The sequence below is a fragment of the Cricetulus griseus genome, assembly GCF_003668045.3.
Source record: "Cricetulus griseus strain 17A/GY chromosome 1 unlocalized genomic scaffold, alternate assembly CriGri-PICRH-1.0 chr1_0, whole genome shotgun sequence".
NCBI lineage: Eukaryota > Metazoa > Chordata > Mammalia > Rodentia > Cricetidae > Cricetulus > Cricetulus griseus.
This window is the reverse complement of record NW_023276806.1, coordinates 133,010,482-133,033,257: the sequence shown is the minus strand read 5'-3', so window position 1 is coordinate 133,033,257 and position 22,776 is coordinate 133,010,482.

Here is a 22,776-nt window from a genome sequence, read left to right as displayed (position 1 = left end):
AAACCAATTGTTTCCCCTTTGTTAAAAGTCCTACATTAAAGCCTAATAGCCATGAATTCTTCTCCCTGTTCCCATAAGTTAATCATTTCTAGGTTACACATAAAATTGAAATTGTGTGACATTTGTCTTCCAGTGTGTCACTTATTTTTTTTTGGCAAGCATATAACTTTACTACTTACTAAAGATGAAATCAAATTTGCATGCACAGGTGAGCACACACTGAAACACCGTGGATTCATCACATATTTGAGTTTCAATTAATATATATATATATATATATATATATATATATATGAGAGAGAGAGAGAGAGAGAGAGAGAGAGAGAGAGAGAGCGAGCAATAATGGCAATATGTTTTGAATCAATAGCAGCAACAACTTTTCTAGGTTCTGCAGTCATTTGAACAAAATTGTAGAGACATCCAGCATACTCCCTTTAAAAAAACAAAAACAAACAAACAAACAACAACAATAACAACAAAAAAGTAAAAAACAAAGTCCCAGAAAACAGAACAGTTCTGTTACTCTTGTGGTACTTGGCACCTTTTTTTTTTTTTTAAATTAGCTTCTCAGTCATCATCTGGGAGGAAACCATTCTGAGCAACATCATTTAAAAGCAGCTCTGATAAAGCATGGTCACTACTATGTATCATACTATGTATGATACTATGTATCATAAAGCAGGTAACATATGAGTGAGTACATATCATGTTTGTCTTTTTGTGATTGGGTTACCTTGCTCAGAATGGTTTCTTCAAATTCCATCCATTTTCCTGCAAATTTCAAGATTCCATTGTGTTTTTCTGCTGAGTAGTACTCATTTTGTAAATGCACCACAATTTCTCTATCCATTCTTCAGTTGAGGGGCATCTAGGCTGCTTCCAGTTTCTGGCTATTACAAATAGTGCTGTTATGAACATGGTTGAACATATGTCCTAGTTACATGAATGTGCTTCTTTTGGGTATATGCCTAAGAGTGGAATTGCTGGATCTTGTGGTAGACTCATTCCCATTTTCTTGAGGAATTGCCATACTGATTTCCACAGTGGCTGTACAAGTTGGCACTCCCACCCAGCAGTGGAGGAGTGCTCCTCTTTCACCACATCCTCTCCAGCATAAACTGCATTGGTATTTTTGATTTTAGCCATTCTGACAGGAGTAAGATGGTATCTCAGAGTTGTTTTGATTTGCATTTCCCTGATGGCTAAGGATGTTGATCACTTTCTCATGTGTATTTCAGTCATTTTAGATTCCTCTATTGAGAATTGTCTATTTAGTACTGTATCCCACCTTTTAATTGGGTTGTTTTGTGTCTGGTGGACTAGCTTCTTGAGTTTCTTTGTATATTTTTGAGATCATCCCTCTGTCAGATGTGGGGTTGGTGAATATCTTTTCCCAGTCTGTGGGCTGCCATTTTGTCTTGCTGACTATCTCCTTTGCCTTACAGTAGCTTCTCAGTTTAAGGAGGTCCCATTTATCAATTGTTGACCTTAGTGTCTGTGCTACTGGTGTAATGTTCAGGAAGCTGTCTCCTGTACCGATTAATTCAAGGGTATGTCCCACTTTGTCTTCTAATAAGTTCAGTGTAGCTAGATAAATGTTGAGATCTTTGATCCATTTTGACTTAAGTTTTGTGCAAGGCGATAGGCTTGGGTCTAACTGCAGTCTTCTACATGTCTGCAAGCAGTTATGCCAGCACCATTTGTTGAAGATGTTCTCTTTGTTCTATCATATAAATTTGGATTGTTTGTCAAAAATCAGGTGTTCATATGTGTGTGGGGTAATGTCAGGGTTTTCAATTCTATTCCATTGGTCTACCAGTCTATTTTTGTGCCAATACCAAGCTGTTTTCAGGATTATAGCTCTGTAATACAGCTTGAAGTCAGGATGGTGATGCCTCCAGAAGTTTCTTTATTGTAAAGGATGTTTTGGCTATCCTGATTCTCCATATAAAGTTGAGAATTGTTCTTTCAAGATCTGTGAAGAATTGTTTTGGGATTTTGATGGGGATTGCATTGAATCTGTAGATTGCTTTTGGCAAGATTGCCATTTTTACTATGTTGATCCTACCTATCCAAAAGCATGGGAGATCTTTCCATTTTCTGGTATCTTCTTTAATTTCTTCTTTAGAGACTCAAAATTCTTATGGTACAGGTCTTTCACATTTTTGGTTAGTGTTACCCAAGTTAATTTATATTGCTTGTGGCAATTGTAAAGGGTGATGTTTCTCTGATTTCTTTCTCCACCAATGTGTCATCAGTGTATAGTAGGGCTATGGATTTTTTTTTTTTTTAGTTAATCTTGTATCCTACCACTTTGCTGAAGGTGTTTATCAGATATAGGAGTTCCCTGGTAGAGTTTTTCATGTCACTAATGTAGACTATCATATCATCTGCAAATAGTGAGAGTTTGACTTCATCCTTTCGGATTTGTATTCCTTTGATCTCCTTTGGTTGTCTTATTGCTCTAGCTAGGACTTCAAGAGGTATGGAGAGAGTGGACAAACTTGTCTTGTCCCCAAATTTAGAGGAATTGGATTGAGTTTCTCGCCTTTTAATTTGATGTTGGCTATTGGCCAGCTGTATATTGCTTTTTATTATGTTGAGGTATGTTCCTGTTATCCCTAATTTCTCCAAGACCTTTAGCATGAAGGGGTGTTGGATTTTGTCAAAGGCTTTTTCTGCATCTGTGAGATGATCATGTGTTTTTTTTTCTCTCAGTCTGTTTATATGGTGGATTACATTGATGGATTTTCATATGTTGAACCATCCTTGCATCCATGGGATGAAGCCTACTTGATCATGGTGGATGATTTCTCTGATATGATCTTGTATTTGATTTGCTAGGATTTTATTGAGAATTTTTGCATCAATGTTCATGAGGGATATTGGTCTGTAGTTCTCTTTCTTAGTTGTGTCTTTGCGTGGCTTGGGTATCAAGGTTATTGTAGCCTCGTAAAAAGAGTTTGCCAATGTCTCTTCTGCTTCTATTTTGTGGAACAATTTGAGGAGTATTGGTATTAGCACTTCTTTGAATTTCTGCTAGAATTCTGCAGTGAATCAATCTGGCCCCGGGCTTTTTTTGGTTGGGGACTTTTGATGACTGCTTCTATTTCCTTAGAGGTTATAGGTCTGTTTAAGTTGCTTATCTGTTCTTGATTCAGTTTTGGTCAGTGATAACTGTCCAAAAAATTGTCCATTTCTTTTAAATTTTCCAATTTTGTGGAGTACAGATTTTCAAAGTATGACCTGAAGATTCTCTGGATTTCTTCAGTATCCGTTGTTATGTCCCCCTTTTCATTTCTGATTTTGTTAATTTGCATGATCTCTCTCTGTCTTTTGGTTAATTTGGATAACGGTTTTTTCTATTTTGTTGATTTTCTCAAAGAACCAACTCTTTGTTATATTGATTCTTTGAATTGTTTTCTTTGTTTCGACTTTATTGATTTCTGCTCTGAGTTTGATTATTTCCTGGCGTCTGCTCCTCCGGGGTGAATTTGCTTCCATTTTTTTCTAGAGCTATCAGCTGTGATGTCAGATCTCTGGTGTGGTTATTCTCTAGTTTCTTCATGTGAGCACTTAGAGCTATGAACTTTCCTCTTAGTACTTCTTTCAAAGTGTCCCATAAGTTTGGGTATGTTGTGTCAACATTTTCATTGAATTCTAGGAACTCTTTAATTTCTTTCTTTATTTCTTCCTTGACTCAGGAATGTTGCAAATGGGTGTTATTCAATTTCCATGAGTTGGTAGTTTTTTTGCACTTTGATTTGTTTTTGATTTCTATCTTTAAAGCATGGTGGTCTGAAATAATACACAGGGGATTATTTCAATTTTTTTTGTACCTGTTGAGGTTTGCTATGTTGCCGAGAATGTGGTCGATTTTTGAGAAGGTTCCCTTTGGTGCAGAAAAGAAGTTATATTCTTTTGTGATTGGATAGAAAGTTCTATAAATGTCAGTTAATCCCAATTGGGTCATAACTTCTGTTAGTTCCTTTGTCTCTTTGTTAAGTTTCTGTCTGGTGGTCCTGCCCAGTGGTGAGAGTGGGGTGTTGAAGTCTAAAGTATAAAGTGGGTGAGGCCTTATTTTTATTTGAGTTTTAATAATCTGTGTCTTTTTATAGGTGAGTTAAGACCATTAATATTGAGGGATATTAATTACAATTGATTGTTTATTTTTGTTTGTTTTGGATTTTGGTGGTGGTGGTAAAATTATATGTTGGTTTCAATCCCCTTTTTCTTTTGGCTGTTGGTAAAGTACCTATATTTTTCTGGTTAGATATCTTGCTTGGGTTGCAGTTTTCCTTCCAGAACTTTCTGTAGGGCTAGATTGATAGATATGTATTGTTTGAATCTGGTTTTGTCATTGAATATATTGTTTCTCCATCTATATTGATTGAAAGCTTTGCTGAGTATAGTAGTCTGGCCTGGCATCCGTGGTCCCTTAGTGTAGGTAGAATATCTATCCTGGACCTTCTGTCTTTCAGAGTTTCCATGGAGAAGTCTGGTGTAATTCTGATAGGTTTGCCTTTATATGTTACTTGACCTTTTTCCTTTGCTGCTCTTAATATTTTCTCTTTGTTCTGTATGTTTGGTGTTTTGATTATTTTGTGTCAAGGAGACCTTTTTTTGGTCCAGTCTATTTGATGTTCTGCAAACTTCTTGTACTTTCATTGGCATGTCTTTGGTTGGGAAAATTTTCTTCTATGATTTTGTTGAATTTATTTTCTGTGCCTTTGAGTTGGATTTCTTCACCTTCTTATATACCTATTATTCTTAGGTTTGGTCTTTTCAAGGTATCCCATATTTCCTGTATGTTTTGTGTTAGGGATTTGTTGGACTAAGATTTTCTTTGGTTGATGAGTCTATTTCTCCTAGTGTATCTTCAACTTCTGAGATTCTCTCTTCCATCTCTTGTATTCTGTTGGTTATGCTTGAGTCTGTAATTCCTGATCATTTACCCAGTTTTTTCTATTTCCAGCATTCCCTCAGTTTGTGCTTTCTTTATTGTCTCTATTTCAGTTTTTAGGTCTTGAAGTGTTTCCTTGAAAGATTTGTTGATATCTTGTATTTTTTGGTTTGTTTTTTTCTTCCATTTGTTAAAGGGATTTTCTCATGTCTTCTTTGAGGTCCTCTATCATTTTCATGAAGATATTTTTATAAGGTCATTCTTTTCCCACTTTATTGGCATTGTGATGTTCAGGTTTTGTTGGAGTAGGGTCCCTAGTCTCCTGTGGTGTTATATTGGTTTTTCTGTTGTTAAATGTGCTTTTCTATTGTCTTCTTCCCATCCTTCTGGTGGGTGTAGCAGTAGTCTTTTCTTCTCCTGGTGTGTATGGGACCAAGGTTCTCTTCTGGTAGATACAAACAGTTCCAATACTCGATATCTGTCCACTTCTCCTGTATGGAAGCCAGACTGTTACTAGGACCTTGTCAGTCTGTGGGTGTGCTGGATCCTGCTGGCAGTGTTTGGATCCTGTGAGCAGAACTGTGGTATCAGGTGTCCTAGAGTAGGGCAGGGAAACCCAAACCGGAAACAGTCCCTGTCCTACCCGGGCTGGTGGACCGAGGCAGGATTACTACAGGGGCCTTGGCAGTCTCTGGGTGTGCTGGATCCTGCCGGCCAGGTTCAGATCCTGTGAGTCGACCCCAGGTGCCAGTTGTCCATGAGCAGGGCAGGGGCTTATTTCTTACTTTCTTCTTTGGTGGGAATACTAAATTTCAATTAAAATTAGTGAAATCACATTGATTTCCCACTTTAAAAAGTTAGTGTTTTCTTTCTTTTATACATGAATAATTTGCTATGTTCCTGCCACGTCTAAACAGTTTAATAAAAAAAAAATGATGCCAGTCATTTATTTCAGGAAATAGAAGTAGAAAGCATCTAAAATATTCCAAACAAAATCTGCAATCATTGCTCATTAGCACATTCAATCATCTGAAAGTGCTTCCCTGTTTGTGTGCTCCTGTGTGTGACCAGCTCTATGAGACCATTGGCCTCTCTACTGGAGTTCTGGAAACCCCAGTTTAGTCCAGTGGTAGAGTCTCAGTGTCATTTAGACTGTTCCATTCCATCAGAAGCCCGTGCCCCAGGCTGCTTGGCACAGTTTGTCCATAGGCCTCCGAGATATTGTTTGTTGAGTATAAACAGCAGAAACTGCTATATTTGAATGCCAAAAACTTAAAACAGCTGTGATTGGAGGTCTGATGAGAGTTCATTACAAAAATATTAAAATCCACAAAGAAATTTGGGGACTTGTTTAGCTGAATAATTTTAAAATACCAACTGATTTGAGAACATCCCAGGCTAGAAAAGAAGACATAAAATAAAATAGTGAAAATAAATGAAATGAGTTGAGCTATCACTGATGCTATGCACTGTTTGCTAATAGGAAAACTACCACCAGGACATATTATGGACAGCAATGACATTAACATATGTCTCCAGTATTATAAAATGTTGGAAAATGTTTAGTAACATCTGTTCTATAGAAACAAAACATGGTAATAAGCAGACATCTTATCAACAAGACTTTTCATGCAATTAAGGATATGAAATTAACTTTATTTTAAATATCTCCTTCTGCAAAGTTCAAGAACAATTTCACTGAGTATTTTGAGTTAATCTAAGATTAAGATGTTATTTAGGATTTGAGGTTGCAAAGGAAAAATTGAAAGATATCTAATATAGCAAAAGATTTAAACATTGGCCTAAATAAGTTTGTTTCTGAGTAATAATACTTGGCTGTTTGCTTACACAAAGTATTAAAATCATGCTCAAAGAAAATATAAACAGGAACATGACTGAAGAATTTTTTGTCACATCTTATAATACAAGTTTTGAATTGGTTATAGTGGAACATGGCTGCAATTCTAGAAGTCTAGAAGCTGAGGCAGGACAGTTAATGGTAAATTTGACAATCAGATTTTGTTAGACAGTAAGAAACTGTCAATAAACAAGCAATACATGATATGGCTGCCTCAAGAAACGATAGTCATTGTTATTTTCTGAAGTGGTTTTAATGCTTCCTAATGTTTAAGTTACATTCTAATCATTATATTAAGGTAAGCTTGTAAGAGGTGGTTAAATTATCAGGGCTCTGACGTCATAAATTGATTGATGTTTCATGAGTGGACAAGTGCATGATGTAAGTTCAGTGTCACTTAGCCTTCATCTTCTCTGCCTCATATGCCCAATTGCTTTTCCTCTCATATTATGGTACATCACAAAGGTCCTTACCCAGTATGAATTCCATGTATGCACCTGATTTATCAGTGTCATGAGCCCATAACACTTTATTAATTTCTATTGTTTGCCAATGTCCTGCTCTGTGATATTCAGTTACATCATCAATGCTGTAGACAGACTAAGATCCCTGTTATAACACGAGCCTGAAGCATGGGAAACCCTAGTGATATGGCACAGACCATGCTCCAGTTATCATATTCAGAATACAAATTAAAACTTAATGTTCATTTTATTTAAGTCTTGATAATTTCCAATAGGACTACTGTATTTACATCATTTAAATACCTTCCCCCCACTCCAAATCATGTTCTGTTTCCCCATTCCCTTTCAAATTCATTACCTCCTCGTGTGTGTGTGTGTGTGTGTGTGTGTGTGTGTGTGTGTGTGTGTGTTGTGTGTTATGAATTTTCACCCATCCCCATTGGCATGTCAACTGGCATTCATTCTCATTATGCAAGTCATGTTTAGGTAACCATATTGTTGAGATTTCATGTGTGCCACTTTCCTGTTATACATAAAAGCTTCATCTAGCAGCAGATATCCTGACCCAATGGCTACTACAATCTTTCTCCTCCCTGTTCCTCAATTTTCCTTAAGCCTTAGGTGTAGAGATTGAGATGTAGATTTATACACAGTGGTTGGGCACCCTATGTTAAGTTGCTCTTTGTGTTATGAACAGTTGTGGATATCTATAACAATATCTACCTGTTGCAAAAAAAGAAGCGTCTATCCTGAGGGTTGAGAGATATGTCATGTGTGGTTGTATGATCAAATTTTTAGAGTACAGTTACAAATTCTACTGGCTTAGGAAAAATGGTAGCAGTTCGCTTCGCCTCTTATACAACTATCCAATGCAAATCAGTCACTTGAACAAAGAGAAAATAAAATTTGAGTTTTGAATCAGTGTGCTGTGGATATGAAAAGTGATTTACAAACTTAGAATAAACTCATCCAAGTATTCAGTTTTCACAAGTATCAGCTTCTCAGCATAAGGAACACATTCCATTAATTTTCTCAGATTTGACATACATGTTATGAAACGGCAATTCATTTTGCCTTATTTAGTACAAAGGTACTAACTAATTCATGTTTCTTACAAAACCAAAGTCAACAAAACATTACTTAGCATATATCGTATAAAATTGTATACTGTTTTAAAATCTTATTAAAATCAAATTTATAGTTTTGATATTATCAAGCATCTAGTAGGTATATTATAAACTTATTTGGTTAGTAAATCCTAGTAGATAAAAGTACACATTTTTATGATAACACAATACAATATTAAATTATTGTTATTGCCAAATATTGACTTACATTGTATTACTGTGGGTTTTTTAATATTTTCTTATTTCTTTTTATTAAAGTACTTTTTCTACATGAGAAGTATTAGAATTTTAGTTCTTTTTAAAAATTCTGAGATTTTATAAATTATTAAATTTTGCTATGTACTTATTTTTCCCTACACCAACTGGAATAAAGTTTCTTTATTGTATTCTATAGGATATCACATGTTCAAAATATTAGTTTTCTGTAGCTGGAACAAAATAGCTCAGCAAGAACTAAGAAAGGGAAGTTTTATCCCACCTTAGGGATTCAGACCCTGCAGTTCATTGCTGTCTAGCTCTGCTGCTTTGGAGCAATGGTGAAATAGGACATTATGGCAGGGACCACATGGTACATCAAAGTTGCTGATGTCATAGTCTAGGAAGCAGAGAGGGAGGCTCAGTCCTACATTTCTACCACACTCTAGTACTGCCACAAGCTGGTCACCAACTCTTCAGCATGTGAGCCTTTAGAAAGACATTTAAGATAAAATTATAGCACATATTCACAGATAGACACAGAGAAAAGCAGCAACACTTTCATTCTAAAAATTTAGAATGAGGAAATAGCTGAGTAACACAAAACTTGGTTATTTGTATCATTTTTAAGCTCTACTTTATGCTTTTCTCTATTCTATGTTCAGCAGGTGTGATACACATTGTTGCTGTTTGCTTAGTTAGGGTTTCTATTGCTGTAAGACCATGGGAACTCTTATTAAGGGAAACATTTACTTTGGGGGTAGCCTACAGTTTCAGAGGTTTATTCTATTATCATCATGGTGGGACATGACAGGGTGTAGGCATACATGGTGCTGGAGAAGAAGCTGAAGGTTCTACATCTTGAACCACACTCAATAGGAAGTGAACTATATACCATGCTGGACATAGCTGGAACATAGCCCACCCTCACAGTAACACACTTCCTCCAACAAACCTTCAGCTCCTAATACTAACACAAACGTTGTGGGCCATTTTCTTTCAAACCACCATATCTGTCAAACTTAACATGAGTGATAAAGCTTGCCATGTATATTCTTGGAAAAGTTATCTTTTGCCTTGGAATATAATCCCATGTGAATACAGAGGAATTGCACATTAAATGGGAAATTGGAGTGTCATTGGGTTGGCAGGGGTATGTCTCCAGAGTCCCTGTAACAAGTCAGAATTCCATTTAGTTTACGTTTTGCCTTTTCATTCTTATGCAGTTGCATTTAGGATCCACATATTCCTTGGGAGTCCAAATGGGGTAGAATCTTTAGAGCTTAAGTTACAGTAGGGACCTGAGAGTCTAGATACAGAAGTCAAAGATTAACTAAGGTAAATAGAAAGACTGAGGCAGGGCGATTGAAAAACACACTGCAGGATTTCAGGCAACAAAAGACAAGATTGAAAGCAATTTGAACTAACATGAAGTAAGACCAGAGTTTATGAGAAAAAATATTTCTTAGGTGAGTCATTGTGGGTAGAGCTTAAATTTGTCAAATGACCATTGGAGTTGGGCATTTTCTTTAGTAAAATCATGCCACCCAAAAAGTAATTAAAGTTAGTATCATAGTGTGAGAGCAGTCAACTCAGAAGAGGGAAGCAGGAGAACAAAAAGTTGCCACAAAGAAAGGAAGTAGCCAAGAAACAGTCAATGGCAAAGAAGGAAAGTACAAACAGGGTCTCTACAAATACATCCAAATGAGATCCTTAAAATGAGATCTCCACAAAGAAAGAATACTTTACCAGAAAATAGTTATGTGAGAAAATGAGAACTCAACCAGAATTGCCCCACATTTAATCCAGTGGAAATGTTCAAATAAAGAAGTTTGGGGTCAAACTTAATGCTCAAACAACATGGGCCTTCTCATCATCAGATATACTGAGACAGTTAGTGGGAAAAATATTAAGAGCAGGGGAATTCTTGGTAAATTGACATGACAGCTTTGGAGTTTTGCTGAACTGAGCTTTGCAGGTTAGTTCCAGGTGGCCAAGAACTTAGATTAGGTACAATAGTTTAAGCATGAGGAGTAACCAAGAAGAAACGCCAATGGAGCTTGGCTAATTTGGTCAATGGAGTATTCCTTGCCAGTTACAGTAAACATTTATAAAAGTTTATGCGAACAATGCCTGCAAGCCAAGTTAATTTATGTACTGAGTTGAGGACTTTCACTTTTTAATGGGATTTTAATTCTGAAATCTGACTTTACTCTTAGATAAAACTCTTTGGTTTATTTACATTTAACTTTTGACTTTACTGTGTTTTGGATATGCTTATTCCCCCAAAATTTCATATCGTGGAAGCTTGATCCTTAATGTTAAAGTACAGAGAGTTGATGGACTGAATAGCATGGGTGTCATAGAAAGTCATGTGATCATGAGGTTTGTCAAGAGACTGAGATAGTTTTAAAGGCTGGCTTGAGTGTTCTGGGAGTTAGCTGTTTGCCAAAGGATTGATATAGAATCATTACCAATGGACTATAAGCAGATCAGTTTCATCTCTGTCTCTTTTGCATATGTTCTCCTCTCCCACTTTTGACACACTAGTGCTCCTTTCTTCTATGTCATGATAAAACGCAACACAAAACCATTATTAAAATCGCATCAGATGCTGGCCCCATGCCTTTAAAAATTCCCACTTCTAAATCCTTGAGTCAAAACAAACTTTTCTTTGTAAAGAACTCAATCTCAAGTGTTTTGTTATAACACCACAGAGTATAAGATAGAACTTGCATCAGTTTCTATTACTGTATAAAGGAAATGAGATGTTTTCCATAAAGGAGATTTTATATATACTACAAAGTGATTAAAGAGAGTTTAAGCTAAGACCTTAATCACATTTAAAGCAAAAGCATGAAAATGTCACATCCACTGATAACAACATAACTTTATCAATTTAGAACACCAGAAAATTCCATCTGCTTGGCAGTAACATTCTTGAGTATCATTCATACTAGTCCTTTCTTTCATTAATGAGTTTTGCTGGGAGTACAGAGTATGCAAAGTATGGGATAATAATTGCATATTCACGTGATTAAAATGTAAATGTGTATTGATAAATATAAATCACAACCTCAAATTCTCCACTTCCTAAGCATAACTCCTTTGCAGCCTGAATGTTGAAGCATGGTGATATATTGTTTATAATTTATTAAAGCCACTGAAGATCAAAATAGCAAAGCAGCCATAGTAGTTAATCATAGAAGCCAGGCAGTATTGGCACACACCTTTGATCCCAGGGCTCAGGATTAAGAGGTAGACAGATCTCTGTTAGTTCAAGTCCACACCTACTACACAAAATTGATTCAGTCTTAAAAGAATCAGCTCACACAAAGATAATTTCAGCACTTGGGATCACACTCCTTTAATCCCAGGGTTAGTGAGGTGGAGACATGAGTGATAAGGCTGGGTGGAGAAGGGAATAAAAGGAGCAGAGAGGAACTGAGAGCTTTTACCTCTGAGGATTTCTGGAGACAGGATTGTCATTTCTACTGGCTTGGCTGCTTTGCTTCTCTGCTCTTCAGCTTGAAGTTTGAACCCCAATATCTGTCTCTGAGTCTTTTATTTTTCATGCTACAATAGATGACTTCATAAGGTCATTGTCTTCTAAAGATGTGCCAGAAACATGTTCTTCAATTTCTTCAATTATTCTGCTGCTTGGATTAGAATATACTAGGGGGAAAAGTATTGGCAAAAGGGATTTTTTTCCAGTGAGAGAGACAAATAATTTTTAGAACTAGAATTCAAAGTCTTACTTTGCAGTTTTCACTTAATACTGTTGTTGATTAGAATTGACTGCTGACAAGGACAATACCACTCATCACATCACAGAGACCAAGAACCAGACATTATGCAGAGAGTGAGAGACTTTGGGACACTCAGTCCTAAATGAGATGTCTCCATCAAGTCTCTTCCCTCAAATCTAAGGGAAACCTGGAGAAGGAGGTGTGGAAAGAGTATAAGAGCCAGAGGGGATGGATGACAGCAAGAAAACAAGGCCCTCAAAATGAACATGAGGCAAACTCAAATGAACTCACAGAGGATGACAAAGCATGCATAGGCTTCTCATTTAGTGTTTTTATGGGCTTACTGAGTGTATGAATGAGTGAGTCTCTGATTCTTGTGCCTTCTTTTGGAATCTTTCTCTTCTGTTTGATGGTCTTGTTCAACTCCAGTGCAATAGTTTTTGTTTGAACTTACTAGTATTTTTAATTATCTCTTAGAAGAATGTTCTTCTCTAAGGACAAACAGGAAAGGTGTGGATCTGGATGGGAGGCGAGATGGGGAAGAACTAGAAGGAGCCGATAAAGGGAAAACCTAAATCAGGGTACGTCATGTGACAAGAGAATCTATTAAACAACAACAAAACAAACAAACGAAACAAAGCCCAAAGCTTTCTTATGTCTGAATATCCAAATCAATTCCCATGTAGAGCTGCTTTCTATCCTACCCTTCAGACAAGCCAAATCTTCCCTTGTACTTGTAAGAAATATGGTAACTTTGGTTTCACAAAGGATCATCTTGTTTGTCCTAATTTGCTTTGGTAAAACAATGCTCAAAACAATTGGGTTACAGACCATCATGTATGAAGACCCTGCAGGAACTCAATGCTGAAGCCTGGAGGCAGGACCTGAGCTAAACCACAAAAGAATGATGCCTGTCGTTTTCCTTCACCTGGCTTTCTTAGGTACCTTTATTACACAGTACAGGTACAATTTCTTAGAGATAATACTGCACATAGAGAGCTGTGCCCTTAGGCATTAATTTGAAATGAATAATTACTTCATAGACCAGGCCACAGACCTATAATCTTGGTAATTCCTTAATTGAGGTTCCTTTTTCCTAGGCATGTCAAGTCAACAGAATCTAATTGTGACACTGGTTATGTCTCTTGGGCCAAGTTTAGACAACACTTGACAATTTGAAAAATACAGTGAGAAGTGAAAAACATAAGTATATCTATCTGAAGCTGCAGAGAATGAAGAAGAAAGTGACCATTTATTCTTCATTGGTAAGGAAAAATAACTTTCCTTATTACATAAATTTTCTGTGCACATAGGTTCATTTGCATCTGGCATTTATAACCAAGATAACAGTAGAAGACTCTTATCGATGCTATGTTACTAGATAGCCTGGCAGGAATTGGCAGTGGGTTAACAAATTCATTCTTTATACTAAGTTAGAAGAAAAAAAAGTTTATTGAACACACTGTAAGAGAGCAACACATTAATCAGTAGCATGGATATTTCCTGTGCTAAAAATTGTGCTAGAAGTCCTTTTGTAGTTGTGATGAGATTTTTGATAAAACCTTTCTTGCAGGTGATTCCTACCATGTGATTGGATACTCTCCAGGATGACTACTGAAGGGTTATGGAAGGTAAGCCTGGGCTGTCTTGCAATATCTGTCATGCAAATCAGGGTTATGTAAATTAGGATCATGCAAATAAGGGCAGCCCTGGTCAATGGGTTAGGTTTCAAGGTCCTGGGTGGAAGCTCTCTGATTATAACATTCAGTGTTAGCTGCTTGAGATTCCTGGGTGATGCTTGTTAAATTTCCTAATAGGGACTGGCTTCATTTTCTAGTGTCTCATTAATGGCCTTTATTCTACTATAATTAGAGGAAAATAACAGACTCTTGATACAGATATACCTTAAATATGCATAGCAAGTTCCCAGAAAAGGAGAAATTCTGACAAATGTAGCTTAATACCACCTCATAGAGCATGGCAAGAAGCAACCACCAAACAAAGAAGCAGAGAAATGTTAACAATTTTAGGAAAGTGACAAGGACTGAAGACAAAATAGTGGCAAATTAGGGATGGGATAAAAAAGTAACTAATGAAGGATAAATGATCAAGTTCATGATACAGATTCCAGAGATGTTCTGTTCATGCTCATAGGATCTAATGGGATCGCCAGGTTGACCTTGGATGGAGAACAGATGGAAGGCTGATGAACTAGTCTGGCTCCACTTTAGACTTAAAAGCTATCTTTTACTAAAAGCCGGGTTCATTCTGGTTTTATTGTTAAATCTGTTTCTTAAGGATTGGAATATGCCCTACCTGTAATCTTAATTACAAATTGTTCCATATTGCCTGTTCCAGGAAATGGCAATCATGTCTTTGTTTAAAAAAATTTTTATAGTCACCTTGAAATTTTATCATTGTTTCAAAACGTTGTCATGACTACACTGCTATAAGGATTTGTTGTTATGACTGCCTTGTTATGCCCACCTTGCAATTATGTCTTTGTTTCAGGAAGGACTAACTTGTCCTGCTCCTTTAACTCTGCCTTTTTTGCCTGCCCTATGCCCCATTTAGAAATGCCCTCTATCCCTGAGATATAAGTCTGCCTTCCTAATACCCAATGCTGACCTATCAAACTCCATCTTAGGGGAAAACAGCCTTAGGGCTGTTTTAGTTGCTTTAAATAATTGCTTGCTCTAATTAATTTTGCCATTATGATTTGGGTCAGTGGAATTTCTGCTTGAACCTTTGAGATTCACAGGGCTTCTTCACGTCTCTCATCTCAAAAAATCACATGCCAAACAGGTATGTTTTTTCCTAAGAGACTGGATATTTTCTAGTGTCTGACAACCTTAAGAAAACAGAGATTTCCCCAACTTTCCATTGGCCCGAATGTAAAATGTTTTAACAATTTACCAGGATCGATGAAAAATGTTTAGAATATGTTAAAGGCTCACAAGTTGCCTTTTCCACCCAGTAATCTTTAACTTAGATTTAAATTTTCCTACTAGAATTTAATGAAGCTTATGAAATAGTTTGTTTTCCAAAACTTATAAGCAATAATTGTATCATACATGTTGCCATTTTATCAGAAATTCAATCATAAAGCTTTTATTTTAGAAAATAGTCTCTCCCTAGGAACTTAATTTTAAATGACTGGCCAATGTGTTATAATGTAAATAAGTTCTTACTCTTACAAAAATTTTCTATTGCATTCATTCTTTGTTTTGATTACATATGTCTATTTTTAAATATAGAAGCCTAGAGAATAACCTTGCTACTTCAGGAATTCCTTTTTCACACAGGAGATTGAGTGGGTAAATTCATAGAGGGCATTCACGAGACTTTAGCACAGGGGTTAAGATTAAAACTGGAGCCCTGAGTTTATCACTGGCAATTAGTAGGCATTGTGAGTCGAGGGCACTTGGTTAATGTCTATTTGTTCTCAGGAAATTACAGCACAGAAGGAACTCTGCTACCTCTGACTTGGCAATCTGTGGGGCTTTGTGTGCCCAGCCTTTCACCCACAATCAAATTACTTCTCTTGTTTGTCTTCACGCACTTCCTGCCTCCTCCAATTTGACTATCAAACATCCTTTGCTTTTGGCCAGAAGCTTTTCAACCAAAGTCCTGTAGCTTCTGATAAAATTGTGCTATTAAAAAGGGTTTCCTGGGTATGTTCTTATATAAATAGTTTCTTTTTCTTGATCACACACAGGTGTTCATCTTATTGCAACAGCATTATGATTAAAAAAAGCCCTGTATCAGATTCTATCACCATTTAATACCATAAAGAGAGTTGGGAAAACAGAGATGTGATTAGAAATTATGTTTTGAATAATCATTCTTTTGATATTCCATCAAATCTGAAAACTTTATTCTGATTTAAGGTTTTTTTTTTCCAAATTACCCTTTTATTTACATAAGGCATACATGGTTTTACTCATATATCTTACCATTTTAAATTACCAGGTTTATGAAGGTTTTTTATGGTGAGAAAGTGTTTTTACAAATATCTACTTTTGCTAAGTCCCAGCCCTTCTGAAGACAATAATCTATAAAGCAGAAAGGGTGCATTTGGAGAGTGGTGTGTAGGAGGTATTAGCACAAATCCTGTTACACATGAGCAGAATTTTTGCACCTAACTCCCTCGCAGTTCTTTGAAGATGTACCCTTTCTATAAAAATATCTGCTTGGAAGTTAACAAACCAGAACAAACTTTTCTGCCTTTTTAGGCGTTGCCTTGTCTTTGCAACTGAAGTCAACATTTCATGCTGTTCATCCTGAATATCTACGTCAGTGTTATTTTTTATGTTTTTATTAGCTGTAAAATAAAGTTAGATTTATTTAACAGTAAGCATATAACATGTTATATCATTTGTTCACATTTAAAATATTTCTTTTCATCTATTCTCTGAATCATAAGATTATTTTAATAAATGAAAACATACATAAAATTTTATAGTATATGATCTATTTTAAACTGAGAGGGAACATTTCTGAAATTCCTTAGCAATGAAAAAACGTAATGTGTATATGCATGTTCATCTGTTTGGGTGCATGCCTTTGTTCAGGTGTGTGTGTGTGTGTGTGTGTGTGTGTGTGTGTGTGTGTGTGTGTGTGTTTAGGCCTGAAATTGACGAAGGGTGTCAATAGTTCTGCAGTCAGTAGTTAGCCATCTGCTCTAGGGATCTCTTATCTCTGCATCTTGAGCACTGTGATTATGGGCATCTGCCATATCTTCCTGGCCTTTTGAGCAATTACAACATCAAACAGTGACTTAAATATCTTCAATTTCTGGATGCTTTGAGCGTCCCAGAGAAATGTATCTACAATCATTTTTTCAGAAATATTTTATATTTTTAACAACAACATTACAATATTAAAACCATGTGCGGGCTAGTGTAAAAGCCCTCCTGTTTAATCTATCCTTTTAGATTAGATCTCAGTATGATATTGTTAATGCAAAGCATATAGCTGATATCAACAGTAAATCAACAAGAATTTCTCCTAATAACAGAGGGGAAAATATGCACAGCAGACAAGTAATGGTAGAGCCATGGAAATCAGTGCCATATTGTAAATCAATAGTAACTTCTCTAAAATTAGGGGGCTGAAGTATAGGATTTGTAGGATTTGTAGCAAAAGTAAAATCCCAGATGATCAATTTGGTAAGGGGAAAAAGTGACTCTCTAAATGATACATACATCTGTGAATAAATAGTGTTTTATTTGAGCAAAGGTGTTTGAGCATATAATGAAGGGCATTTGACATAATCACACTATTGATCATCAGAGTGGGTCCCACATCCAATAATAAATATCCTTATGTGAAATAAATGAGAAGGATACATAAGTGAAAAGATAATGTGAAGATGGAGAAGGGATTGTTCACACTTTGGAAACATGCTTAAACATGAGGACAGACACAGCAGCTCTGAAGACAGAAGAGCCTATTCTCCTAAGAGTCTTCATAACAAGGGGAATATTGCTGACCCCTTGAGTTTAGACTTTTGGAATGAAGAGGATTGAATAGCATCCAGCTGGCTCTTCTATAAACAAGGATATAATCAGGAAAACTAATTTGGAAAGTCCAAGAATGACTAGAATCATTAATTTAGAATTCTTTCATAGACAGTTTGGGCAAGGCTTCTAGTTTTCACAGAAGTCTCCATTCTCAGCTTTCTTGCAAGATGTTATGTGCCTTATCATTGAAACATAATGGAAACAATCATTGATTGAAATGTAAAAACTAATGGTTTGTAGGATATAGGGGGAATTGTGATTAATTTTGTTCTTCACATTAAACTTCAGTGTTTGGAAATTAAACAGTACCTGAGCATGTATCTACAGAGAGGGAAAGTGCTTACTACCTTCACCAGGAATTCTCAAATGCTGAAGGAACAGTAGATTTCAGAATGCAAGATCTGGTTGGTTAACTTGGCCACTTGTCTCCAATAGGTCAATTAAAGAGAAAATTAATCATGTAAAGAAGTGAAAGAAGATATATTAAAGATGACCATAGTGGGAAGAGGAACACAGAGATCTTGTGACCTCTACAACAGTCTTAGGGAACTGACAAGAGTGTGAGTTTAAAAGGCAAGCGATGTGCCCAATGAAACATTTTTGGCCAACATGTATTCCTGACCACCCCTGAGACATTTTGGGCCTATCATTATCTCTGTCCTGGCTCCCATATTGCAAGTGGGCAGCATTGTGTGATATCTTCCTGGGAGCTAAGTCCCGCCTCTGATGGGTACAAGGATCCCAAGCTTCTCCTCTGTGTAAAACTCCTGGCAAAATTGCAATTCCCTGAAGTTTCAGTAGTCTGGGTAATAGGAGGAGCACTGTAGAAGATTTTCCCCATCAGTTCTGCTAGACCAGTTTTCCTCCATCCATTAGGTTCCACAGCTGCTTAATGAAATCACCATTCAGAGAATATATATATATATATATATATATATATATATATATATATGTGTGTGTGTGTGTGTGTGTGTGTGTGTGTGTGTGTGTGTGTGTATGTGTGTGTGTGCATTTTAATATGCATTAAGCTCTCTTAATTATTAATCCATTATTATTAATCTGTGTAAATATATGAGGCTGTGGCTTACCGATCCACAACAGAGTACAAGTACTTCTGTTTAGCATATCTTCACTCAAGCCAGTGAGGAGACATTTAGTGGCTCATGAAAAAGCTCTTATATAAATACCTCTTTAGTTTATAAGGGAAGTGCTGATCTGAACTTTGTAACCCCAGTCAGGAGCAATAAACATTATCTGTCCCAGGCTTATTACTGTCACATGGTTTTCTTTTGTCTGGAATGAGATGGGAAGGTAAGTGATATTTAGGTGAAATAAGAAGAGTATTTGATGAAGGTGACAAAGTTATTTTCTAACTTTCTCAGATTATTGCAAATTTCTCAAATTGGGCACTTGATTTTTGAGCTGGTGCCATGCCATGTGCCCAAATGATTCTTTGTGTAGAGGCTATGTAGGCATTGCAACTTGCTTTATTACATCTTTAATCTTCAACTACGAGAGTCTACTCATCCTGGATGTGCATAAAAATGACCAAAGGCATTGTTAAGTATTTCTTGGAAGAGAACATTATTGGTAGTGGCTTATTCATTAAGAATATTGTCTTCACTGGGTGTTGGTGGTGCATGCCTTTAATCCCAGAACTCGGGAGGCAGAGGCAGGCAGATCTCTGTGAGTTTGAGGCGAACCTGGTCTCCAGAGCAAGTGCCAGGATAGGCTCCAAAGCTACACAGAGAAACCCTGCCTTGAAAAACCAAAAAAATAAAAGAATATTGTCTTCATGCCCACTAATATTTCTCTGTAAAATTAAACTTTCTCATTGACCATGTTTATATTTATTTAAAATTTTCCTTTAAAATACAAGCTAGCAAAATCATGGTGAAAAAAATCACCTTAGTCCCTGTTTCATAGAACTGAAATTCTCACAAGGAAGCCACATCAAACTTAAACTATTATGAAAAGAAATTCACACAAATTAATGTTGTTAAATAATTATCTGTCAATCTACAGACATTTCTCACATTAAGAGATTATGGATTTGCCTTAGGTGGGAAAATACCTACTATTTCTTTTTGTTCAAAATCTAAATGTGTTGTCACCATGTGTTTCCATGTATTTATTTGGAGACAGCTGTTGAATACAGTGAAGGGAATTGTTTGTTTGGAATTTTACAGGAAATATATTCACCCCTACTAAAAAGAAAGGTAGTTTATTTTTTGTTTTTAACTTTTTAATATTGCTCCTTTTCTCCACCTTTTGTTTTAAAGGTATTAAAGAAATTGTGTGGATACAGTGCCAAAGTGCCATCCTCAACAGCCTGGGGAGTTATCCGAGACATTTAGGAATCTCAGCTCAGGTCTAGCTTCATGCCATGGATATGATGGCAAGTTTCATGACTAGTTAGTTGGTCTATGAAGCAAATTTGATGACTGCATTAAAGGTATTTCAGTATTGGCTGAAGTATGAAAATTAAGAGAATGAGAAGGACTCTGAAAGGAAGATATACCTAAATAGGGGCATTTGCTTCCCAAGGTAATATGGGAAAATGAGGGCTTACCCAATGTGAGACCTAGCTTTTTTAATGAATAGTAAGCAATTAAGAGTCTTGTACATACCCTTGGATGACTCTCAAGTTAACATTTCCCCCCTCTGCCTTTGTTTTCATTAGAGAGAGATGTGGTGTGGTTCTAGAAATGCCATTGATGAAATTATAATCTGATAAGGTAAAAACAGAATAAAACAGAACCACTGGAGCTACATATGAGGTTTAATACATGCCTTTTCCCTTTAAAGGGGTTTTCTGGTGAGCTCCTAGATAATTGCAAGGGTATAGCTGTCATGACAGAAGGCTTTACCAGTTGCAAATTGTGCTAGAATTCTTGCTCAGCTGCTGAAAAGGGCTTCCCCTGGATTTCTGGGTGATGGAAGAGGCTTCTCTCTACCTTTTCATGCCTTTGAGATTTCTCCCTGCCTTTCTATCCCACCTCAAAAGAATCTGAGCAATTTGCAAGCATGTATTGTGATAGAAAAAGATAAAGAGAACGGGAAAGCCATGTTGGTCAGGAGGCAATGCAGAAATACAATACTGACATCTCCATAAAGGGCTGAAAATTGCCATTAGAGAAAAATAGATTTTTAAAGCCCAGAAGCAAATGAGTTCATCATTTATTTACAAATCAAGGCATATTTGCTAAAATCGAACCTGCCAGTAGACAGCTACCAACAAGGTTAAGAGCACCATGTACCAGTCAGGAACCTGATGGTGCAGAGGCCTTGGCTTCAAGAGGTGGAAGGAAGCCTCAATAAGCACAGTGTGGACAAGAGTGAGAATATGGGGCTTATCTGGAATGCTAACGGCAAGCTATGTGACATGGAAAGGTAAAGGGAAGTCTCCAAGTGTTTAAAATTGGCTTAAGATGAGTCGTTCCATGCTGAAGGCACACACAGAAGAGGAAGTGAGATGAAGAACAGGTAAAAGCATACACATAAGGGATCCTTGGAAGCAAGCCCAATAATACCTTGTGCATCAGGGAGATGGCTGAGAATGACAAATGGTGGTATAGGGTATAAACAGCCTGAATAGTGGTGATTCACAACCTCCACAAAACACAGTGAGACAAGTTGCTATTTCGTCATGTTACTCAGAACAACCCTTGGTATACAGCGCATCAATTATTTATTTCTGGTATCTTCCACTTAATAGTTTTGAACTTGGCTCATGGGTAAGAGCAGCTACAGAAAGTGAAACAGAGAAAAAAGACTGGTGGCTACATTTACCTCACCCTGCACCAATGCCAGTGTGAGCATGCTAATTTAAGGAAAAATAAATTATTTAAGTGTAAAATATCACTAATAGAAGAAAGAACAAAAACACGTAGACATACCTCCAAAAGAAGTTCTTTAAGGACATTAAGATTAAATACTGTAAAACACATCCATTGAGTGGGTGAAACACAAAGATTTTTAGTAAACTGACACAGATTTTCACTGTATACATGACTGCATGCCCTCTGTCATCCCAGAGCAATCTGTGGTTATTTTGACTTCCCTTGAATCCATCACTCTGTTCTTCAAATAGGACAATTTTGAAATCTACCTACAATTCACCAATTCTTTATTTTGCTTCCTCAAATCTACTTTTAGCCTATCTGGAGATTTTTCACTTATATTTTGCTTCCGGTCTCTTGTATTGTTTTAAAGTTTTGTTAGCTGAACTTTCTCAATTATTATGTTGTTTTATTTTCTTTTGTTTGAAAAGTGTTTATAATTCTTTCATTAGATCAATGGGTTGTGTTCTTCTGTATTTATGTTTGTTTTATTGGTTGATGAATAGAACACTGATTGGATAGGCAGTATAAGTAGGGCTAGGAGACAGGGAGGATTCTGGGACGTGTAGGCAGAGCAAAGTCATCATGTGATTCTAGGAAGTGATGTAGCTGGGCAGAAACTGCCACTACCTGACCATTGAGGTTTGGAGGTCTGTACAGATAGCCAGGAAGTGACATAGCTGGGCAGAATCAGAATATAAGCAGGGACAAACAGGAAATCACTTTCTTCTCTTCTCTTCTCTGCTGAGACACTGCGTAGTCATTATGCAGCAGGCAAACAAGTTGTAGGTCCCAGGTCTGGCATTCCCTGGTAGGATAAGACCGTGTGGAAATACTTAGATTAATAAGATATGGGTTAGTAATTAAGACAGAGCTAGCCAATAACAAGCCCAAGCCATGCCCAACAGCTTTATAATTAATTTAGTGTCTGTGTGCTTCTTTGGGGCAGAGAAGATCTGCTGGGCTAGGAAACGTATAATAACATTAGATTTGTTCTTATGAAATCTTACTTTGTTAAGCTTAACTTTTGGACTCAGAAACTTTACATTTATTATGATTTTTTCTATGAATAAGGTCTTCCTGGGGATTTTTGTTTATTTAATTGTCTGTATG